Here is an 8,932-nt window from a genome sequence, read left to right as displayed (position 1 = left end):
CATTTCTGGTAGTCTTTGTTTATATAGATTTTCCATATTTGGATTACTTGGGATATTCAATTTAATTGTTTATAATGTGATTACATCATCCTAGCAAGTGTAGTTGAAGGTGAAAGAGTGTTATTATCTCATCAACAACTTTATTTTGTAAAGATGAAGTCTGAATATTGAATGGGCATTTAGGATTCCCCCCCCCCCTTCTGATGGCAGTTATCAATGAGTGAAGGCATGTCAACTGAACTTCATATCCTATTTTTTATGAATGAAATGAAGAAATTTTGAAAAGATATCTACTTTGTTATGCTCTAACATGGAAGAAGAATGTATAGTTATATGAAGCAGTTTTATAGCAGAAAGAAGATGAAGTTTGTGTACAGTGTAAATGACAACAAAAAATCAACCTTTACTTTCAACTGAAGATAAGAGAAGACAAACTGGAACATAGATGTCACTCTTCTGAAATGATGTGTTGATCATTTTCTTCATACAAAGAGATGCTGGAAGACAACATACATGAAAGCTGTTTCAATTTTCATTCAAAGAATTTTAGTGGAAAAGACTTGTTTTGATGAAAATCCATAGGAAGCATTTCTACACTGAGTTTGACTGATTTCACAATGTTAAATAGCATATTGTTTACTGTGTTAGGTGTTAATTCATTATTTCCATGAATAGTTAATTGTTACTATTTAAATACATGCAATTTATGAATTCTTTAGAGACTAAATGGACAGTATAGTTATGAACACTATTTAAATGCATTGTTACATCAACAATGATGCCCAGTAACAATTTATGATTCTATTATTCTTAGCTAACTGTAAGCAACAGTGAATATTGTTCTTAATACTTTTCAACACATTGTTACATCAACAATATTAAAGGCAACAATGAAGAACAAATGATATATGTGAATAATAGTATTAAAATCTCTTCATTAACAAGGTGTTTTGATATTTGCTTCATTGAAGAAGGATCATAATGAGGTAAGTGGATTTAAGTTTATGAATACTGTATTTGACACACTTGTAAACAAAAGAGTGTTTCGAAGATTCCACGACAACATTCAATTAACAGTGTCTGCTCCTTTTTTTTTAGGCCAAGTATGAACTGTAATAGTTTTAAAAATAGGACTTTTATGAATATTTGGGTACACTGCATTCAATATTTTTTTTCACATTAAGGATTTTAAATGAATTTGAATATCTAATACAAACTTGCAATGTTTCTTCGTAGAACATTATTCATCCTTGCATATTCACATACCATTTTTACCAAATTAAATTGATAGCAATTAAAATATATATTAATTACACTTCTTTTCTATATAAGAAATCTGAATTTATTAGTAATTTTTTAGATTACATAACTTTTTTTATGTTTGAACTATGCTTTAGAATAGGATTTCTTCTGTCTCGTTGTACTGAAATGCAGTGTTATTGAATTTTAGACAAAATTTCATAAATATTTTCATAAAAAGTGTTTTAATTTGAAACACACATGCTTTGAAGGAGGATAATAATGATGTTAATGGTTAGAAAAGTTATCATTTTCACATTTGTGAGTAGAGAATTGTTACGAGGATTCCTCGGTGACATTCAAGTTGCAGTGTGCACTACTTATATTTTTAAAAAAATGTAGATATAGTACATCAGAAAATGAATTTTCATTGATAATAAGAGTTTTACTACATTCCTAATTTTATTAACATTATGGATAAGGTAATTTAGTTATTTTCATACAAACATGTCATGTTTCAACACAGAATATTCTTCATCGTTACATATACAAAGATCATTTTCCCCAAATTTAAGAACTACCAATGAAAAAAATGCATTACATATAATTTATGACTTGTTAAAGATTGTTTATTTAATAGTAATTTGAAGTTAATGTATCTTTTTATGTTTAATGCTTTAAAATAATAATGTTAATAGTGCACATGCATTATGTTCAAAAATAGAATTGACTTTGTTGTACTCAACTGTGCATTCATTGAATTTCAGACAAATATTAACACAGAAAATGTTTAAATCTGAAACAATGTATCATTGAAATGGTTATTATAATGTTTGTGTACATGTCAGGGTTAATATAAGTTAGTTTGATCTCAATGGTTTGTGCCTGAAATGGTGAAGGAAAGATATACCATTCAATATATAATTATATAACTGTATTTATACATTTATTTTTATAATATAAAAACTTGTATGTGTTCTTTTCTCAATAACAAGTACATTTGACATTATTTAATTGTTATTTACAAGAATAAACCTTACAAGTAACTGATAGTTTAATGCGTAAGCTTATTTAGACAAACAGTATTTACTGAATTATTGAAAATCGTAACCTAGCACATTAGAAACATTTCACACATCATTAACATAAAGAAATGACAATTTCTATGTTTGTTAATGTTTTGCATTAATTAAAGAATTATCATTTTACATGCAGCTTTATATGTGGTATGCACTTACATGTTTAGCATTCAGATGGTTGTTACAATGTTTGTGTACACATAAGAGACAATTTATGTCTTTTTGATATCAATGATATGTGACAGAAATGATATTGGAAATATAAACCACTCAGTATAAAAGAATGTAACTGTCTTACACGTTAACATTTTTAATATTGAAACTTGTAAGGTCTGTTTCATGCATAACAAGTACATGTGAGACTTTTTGAGTATTCTTTACATTAATAAACTGACATAGTTTAATGAGGACGTTTGTTTCGACAAACAGAATTAACTGAAATGTTGAAAATAATTGCTTAGTGTTTGTACTTATCTCATTATAAGAATTTCTCACAATGTTTACATTAAAAGAAAGATAACAATTACAATGTTTAACAGAATAATCATTTTATATGCAACTTCATATATAAGTTATATGCTCTTGTATGTTTATAGTTACCAGTTTATGAGTATTTTACTGCATTTCACATAACACTAAATGTAAAAATGGGTACATTTCATATAGATTAAAGAATATGCTTAAACAGGAGAAGCAATTAATGTATTCTTATTGTAAACACTATGAAGAAATAAGAATCTTGCAGACATATTGCAATTGTAAAAAAACACTCTTAATAACTTCTTCATTGAATGTTCAAACTTTATGCCTGTATTTAACATAATGTAAGTAAAAGGAAATGTTCCATTTGATACAGTGTTTACATGAACAATGAATGAAACATTTCACATGAACAAAAGAATGCATTGCAACATTAAGAGTGTACAATTTTGTAAGGTAAAATTACACACAGGTTGGGTTTTTATAGAAACATATGTATATAACTTGTTTCAACATGTAATAAGCACTTGCATATTGCAGCTTCTAACTATATTACAGTGCATTTTACATGACATTAAACTTTAAAAACAACTTGTAATATGTAGAAACATTTCTCTTTAAGTAAATAAGAAGCTGAACATAGTAATATAGATACTGGATGAAACATTTGAAGAAATCTATGTATTCATTCATTGTAAATATTGTATAATGAAGCTATACATTAATTAGAATTGGAAATAACAATCTTAATAATGTATGGCTCTATTTAACACAATATAAGTATGACATTACACTTCATATAATGTTTATATGAATAAATACATATAAATTTTGCATTAATATTAGATAGAGGTTACAATTTCAGTGTAAGGTGAAATTACACATATACTTTATAGTAAGCATTCTTCATATAAGTATTATCTATTTACATAATCTGTTTGAACAAGTAATAAACACCTATGAGTAGAATCCACAAACTATATGTTTGTATTTAACATGAAATAAGTATGTCAATCACATTTTGAACTTTATTAAAATTAAAAAACTTGCAATATGAGAAAGTTATTGCATTCCACATTGTATTACAAGTAAAGAATGGGAACATTTGGCACAGTTTGAAGATGAAGCTTAGTTAAGATGAAACATTCTTTGAATGTAAATGTTGTTTGAAGAAATGGGAACCCACACATAAATTATAGTTGGACAAAGGACTCTAAATAATTTATCTATTTGATTGACAAGCTTTCTGCCTGTATTCAACAGAATATAACATAAAATTAAACACTAACAAGATAATGCTGTACATGAAAACAATATTAATATTAGAATAGGGTTACATTTACAGTGAAAGTAAACATTAGGCATTCCTTACAGTCAACTTGTTTGAACAAGTAATATGAATCTATAAATTGTATTTACTTGAAGATGAAGATTTCCTTGCATTATAAACAACATTTAATAATTAGAACAACCTGTTATATGATGAAACATTTCACACTGAGTAAAGATGAAGCTTACTGAGTTTAATGATATAGATTCTTGATGAAATATTTTAAGAAATTTATGCATTCTTTGATTGTAAATAGTACATGAAGAATCTGCACACAAAATATAGTTGGTAATAACATTTTTATGCAGAAATTTGTTGAATTTAAAAACCATATCTTTGCATTTATAGTACAAAGTAACATTAAACATTCATTTAAGACTTGAGCTTTCTTTATACAACTGTTACCTCTTCATATCACTTATTTCCACAAGTAATAAGCACTAATGTGTTGAATATACAAATTGTATGTTTGAATTTTACATAATCTTATGATTTCACTCAACATGAATTATGAAAACAACTTGCAGTATGAGTAAACATTTCACAAGTGATTAACCATGAAGCTAAATAACAAATAAATGAACAATATAATGGATACTAGATGAAACATAAAGGGAGATGAATGTTTATATTTATACACACAAAATGCAGTAAGAAATCATACTCTTATGCATTAATAAGTTGAATATACAAGCCATATATTTGTATATATCACACTATAAGAATATCTTTGCATTTTACACAATGTTTACATGAATGGAAGTTTACAATGTCATGAAATATTTTGCATTAGTGAAAGATTAAGCTCACTAATTAATTGTACAAGAACTGAATGAGCACATTCATTCACAAATGAATGATATTGAATATTACATGAAGGAATACATTTATATTAAAGCTTGCACTCAATTATATGTTGAATTTCACATATTAAAAAACAGTATTTGTATTTACCTCAGTATTTACAGTAGAAATTGTTTGAATTGGAAAGAGATTTCATTTTTAGCACTGTTAGAAGATACATTACACATTGTATGAAGGGAATTACACAACTTGTGCATTTATTAAAACAATTTGACCTACTTTGAAGTTCATATGAAGTATACAAGAACATTTACAGCTTTTACTTCACTAATTTGACATTCTTTACACCAAATTCAGTTCTAAATAAGAATTACTTCAAAGAACACTTGAATTCTTTCTGCGAATGCATATAAATATGAACTTTACCAGACATTTATCTTAATTTGCTAGAATTTAAGTGCTTGACCTACTTTTAGGTTTGAATCAAGTATTTAACAACATTTGAAGGCTTTATTTCATTATTTTTATAATATTTACACCAAATTGAGTTCTAAATAAGAATACATTCTGCAAATACAGGTATTTAACTTAATTATAGCGTATTAAAACTCTATAAATTTGTATTTGAGTGAATTAAATATAATTCAACAAATATAAATGTTACTTGACATTTTAAATTCAGAAGCATAAACAATTTCATAAATATCAATAAAAATTCACAAAAAGTAATTGAAGAAAATTCAAAATGTAAACATTTTAAGGAAAAACGGAGATGCGCGATTTTCGGCAAAGTCCTAATAGGAGCACGCGATAAGGTGAAATTTTCTACTAAGTCCGACGATGTGAGAAGTCGCGTTTTTCAGCAAACTCCAAATCAGAACGCGCGATAAGGTGATAGTCGCTTCGCTAGTTTTCCGTCCAAGTCCGACGATGTGAGATTTTCGGCAAAGTCCTAACCGGAGCACGAGAAAGTGAGAAGTCGCTACCCGAGATTTCCTTCTAAGTGCAAATAGGGGAGAAGTCGCGATTTTCTTCAAAGTCCAATCACCGAGAAGAGCGCTAAATACTACGTAGCACTAGTTCGGCGAAACGGGTTGCCTGTGCACAATTTTTCTTATTTTCGCCCGCGGCGGCTTCTTCCGGTCGCCTGGTGGCTGGGCAAAGCGCGCGCCACTCGCGATCACGAGCGGAACGTCGGGGATCGTCCGTAGCCCTATATGAGTAGCAGGTGACTGCTGGAAACAGTGGTCGATCGCGAGACAGAATGCGTTTTAAAAACGCGTCGTAATCTCGCGAACCTGTCTTAGGTCTCGGCAACGGGATTGGGTTGTTAGTACCGGTTGGCTACCTCCGGGAAAGCGGTCCTCTAACGTTGACGGTGGGTCTGTCGTGCCCGATCGGATCGGTTCTCGGTTCTTTATGGGTCGGTCGGACGCTGCCTCCGGGATCGAGGGTGTTATTCTTCTGCTACGAAGGCTGCGATCGGCGGGGAGGTATTCTCCGTCTTTCTGGCCGCTTCCAAACTATCTCAGCCTCTCTGCGAGCGGCTCGGCCCCCGTGCCGTTGACGCGACGAGCAGAACCGTACTTAAAGGAATTGATTGGTTTTCTGCATCTGTGTCCAGCGCACATATCTTCTCGATGCCTCCGCACTCGCCCCGCGGCGTTGAAGCCGTCGGGGAAGTCGTGAGACTATAGAACCTCTGTAGATTGCACGGGGAATACCTACACAAAAAGCGAGATTGACTGAGGGATCCTCCGTTGTCGAGGCGTCCCCCGCGACTGAGATGGTCGCGACTCGTGAAATGTAAGGATTCGGAGTGCATTTTCCGAACGTTCTAACGAACGATGGAAGTTACCTGGTTGATCCTGCCAGTAGTCATATGCTTGTCTCAAAGATTAAGCCATGCATGTCTAAGTACATGCCGTATTAAGGCGAAACCGCGAATGGCTCATTAAATCAGTTATGGTTCCTTGGATCGTACCTTACTACTTGGATAACTGTGGCAATTCTAGAGCTAATACATGCAGCAGAGCTCCGACCTTCGGGAACGAGCGCTTTTATTAGACCAAAACCAATCGGGCCTCGTGTCCGTCTCTTGTGGTGACTCTGTATAACTTTGGGCTGATCGCACGGGCTCGTCCCGGCGACGTATCTTTCAAGTGTCTGCCTTATCAACTGTCGATGGTAGGTTACGCGCCTACCATGGTCGTAACGGGTGACGGGGAATCAGGGTTCGATTCCGGAGAGGGAGCCTGAGAAACGGCTACCACATCCAAGGAAGGCAGCAGGCGCGCAAATTACCCACTCCCAGCACGGGGAGGTAGTGACGAAAAATAACAATACGGGACTCTTTTGAGACCCCGTAATTGGAATGAGTACACTCTAAATCCTTTAACGAGGATCCATTGGAGAGCAAGTCTGGTGCCAGCAGTCGCGGTAATTCCAGCTCCAATAGCGTATATTAAAGTTGTTGCGGTTAAAAAGCTCGTAGTTGGATCTCAGCTCCGGCCGGACGGTCCGCCTACCGGTGGTTACTGTTCGCTGCCGAGCGTTCAGGGGGCTTCTGTCTATGATCTTCACCGGTTGTGGGCGGAGACCCTCACGTTTACTTTGAAAAAATTAGAGTGCTCAAAGCAGGCGCGACGCCTGAATAATTGTGCATGGAATAATGGAATAGGACCTCGGTTCTATTTTGTTGGTTTTCGGAACACGAGGTAATGATTAAGAGGGACAGACGGGGGCATTCGTATTGCGACGCTAGAGGTGAAATTCTTGGACCGTCGCAAGACGAACTACTGCGAAAGCATTTGCCAAGAATGTTTCCATTAATCAAGAACGAAAGTTAGAGGTTCGAAGGCGATCAGATACCGCCCTAGTTCTAACCATAAACGATGCCAGCCAGCGATCCGGCTGTGTTCCTCAAATGACACGCCGGGCAGCTTCCGGGAAACCAAAGCTTTTGGGTTCCGGGGGAAGTATGGTTGCAAAGCTGAAACTTAAAGGAATTGACGGAAGGGCACCACCAGAAATGGAGCCTGCGGCTTAATTTGACTCAACACGGGAAAACTTACCCGGCCCGGACACAGGAAGGATTGACAGATTAAGAGCTCTTTCTTGATTCTGTGGGTGGTGGTGCATGGCCGTTCTTAGTTGGTGGGGCGACTTGTCTGGTTAATTCCGATAACGAACGAGACTCTAGCCTACTAAATAGACGTTCCCATCCTCTTGTAGTGGGACGTTCTTCTTAGAGGGACAAGCGGCGTTTAGCCGCACGAGACAGAGCAATAACAGGTCTGGGATGCCCTTAGATGTCCGGGGCCGCACGCGCGCTACATTGAAGGAATCAGCGTGTGCTTTCCCTGTCCGAAAGGACTGGGTAACCCGTTGAACCTCCTTCGTGCTGGGGATTGGAAAGTGTAATTGATTCCATGAACGAGGAATTCCCAGTAAGCACGAGTCATCAGCTCGTGTTGATTACGTCCCTGCCCTTTGTCCACACCGCCCGTCGCTACTACCGATTGAATGATTTAGTGAGGTCTTCGGACTGGCGCTCGGATTGGCCTTTTGGTCGAGCCGGTGTGCCGGAAAGATGACCAAACTTGATCATTTAGAGGAAGTAAAAGTCGTAACAAGGTTTTCGTAGGTGAACCTGCGAAAGGATCATTAATTATAAACTATTATGTCTAAACGAGGAGCTTTTTTAAGTTCCTTGCCGGTACTGGTTCCCACGCGACTCGGGGAACGAAGTACTAAACTTTGAATTTATGATGCCTACTATGGGTGTGCCTGCTCTATCCCCGGCCCTCGACTTGGGCAAGAGGGGGGTCCTAGTTACCTAGGGCTAGGCTTGAAGAGATGTGCCTGTGTGCACACCGCCCCGTGGCATCGCTTCCCTATATGGGGAGTGTATTGAAATAATACTCGAACGCACTAACGACCTTTCGGAAACGATTGGCCAAAAATAAGAAGTACAACTCTGAGCAGTGGATCACTCGGC

At 35.4% G+C, this 8,932-nt stretch overlaps 2 non-coding genes across 2 annotated transcripts in view; both read left to right on the top strand.

Annotated features, from left to right (window-relative positions):
* Nucleotides 1–6,787: 6,787 nt before the first annotated feature.
* On the top strand, nt 6,788–8,601 carry LOC129989550 (small subunit ribosomal RNA). Its single transcript, XR_008785811.1, has one exon. It is a non-coding gene; the product is annotated as a small subunit ribosomal RNA (ribosomal RNA).
* A 306-nt stretch (nt 8,602–8,907) lies between these two features.
* Nucleotides 8,908–8,932, top strand: part of LOC129989516 (5.8S ribosomal RNA) — a 154-nt gene continuing 129 nt past the window's right edge. Inside the window, exon 1 of the ribosomal RNA XR_008785785.1 lies at nt 8,908–8,932. This exon is cut by the window's right edge and continues 129 nt beyond it. This is a non-coding gene — a ribosomal RNA (5.8S ribosomal RNA).

This window comes from Argiope bruennichi, chromosome 10 (genome assembly GCF_947563725.1).
Source record: "Argiope bruennichi chromosome 10, qqArgBrue1.1, whole genome shotgun sequence".
NCBI classification, from domain to species: Eukaryota; Metazoa; Arthropoda; class Arachnida; order Araneae; family Araneidae; genus Argiope; species Argiope bruennichi.
Note: the sequence above shows the minus strand (reverse complement) of the source record. Positions and strands in the feature narration are given on the sequence as shown.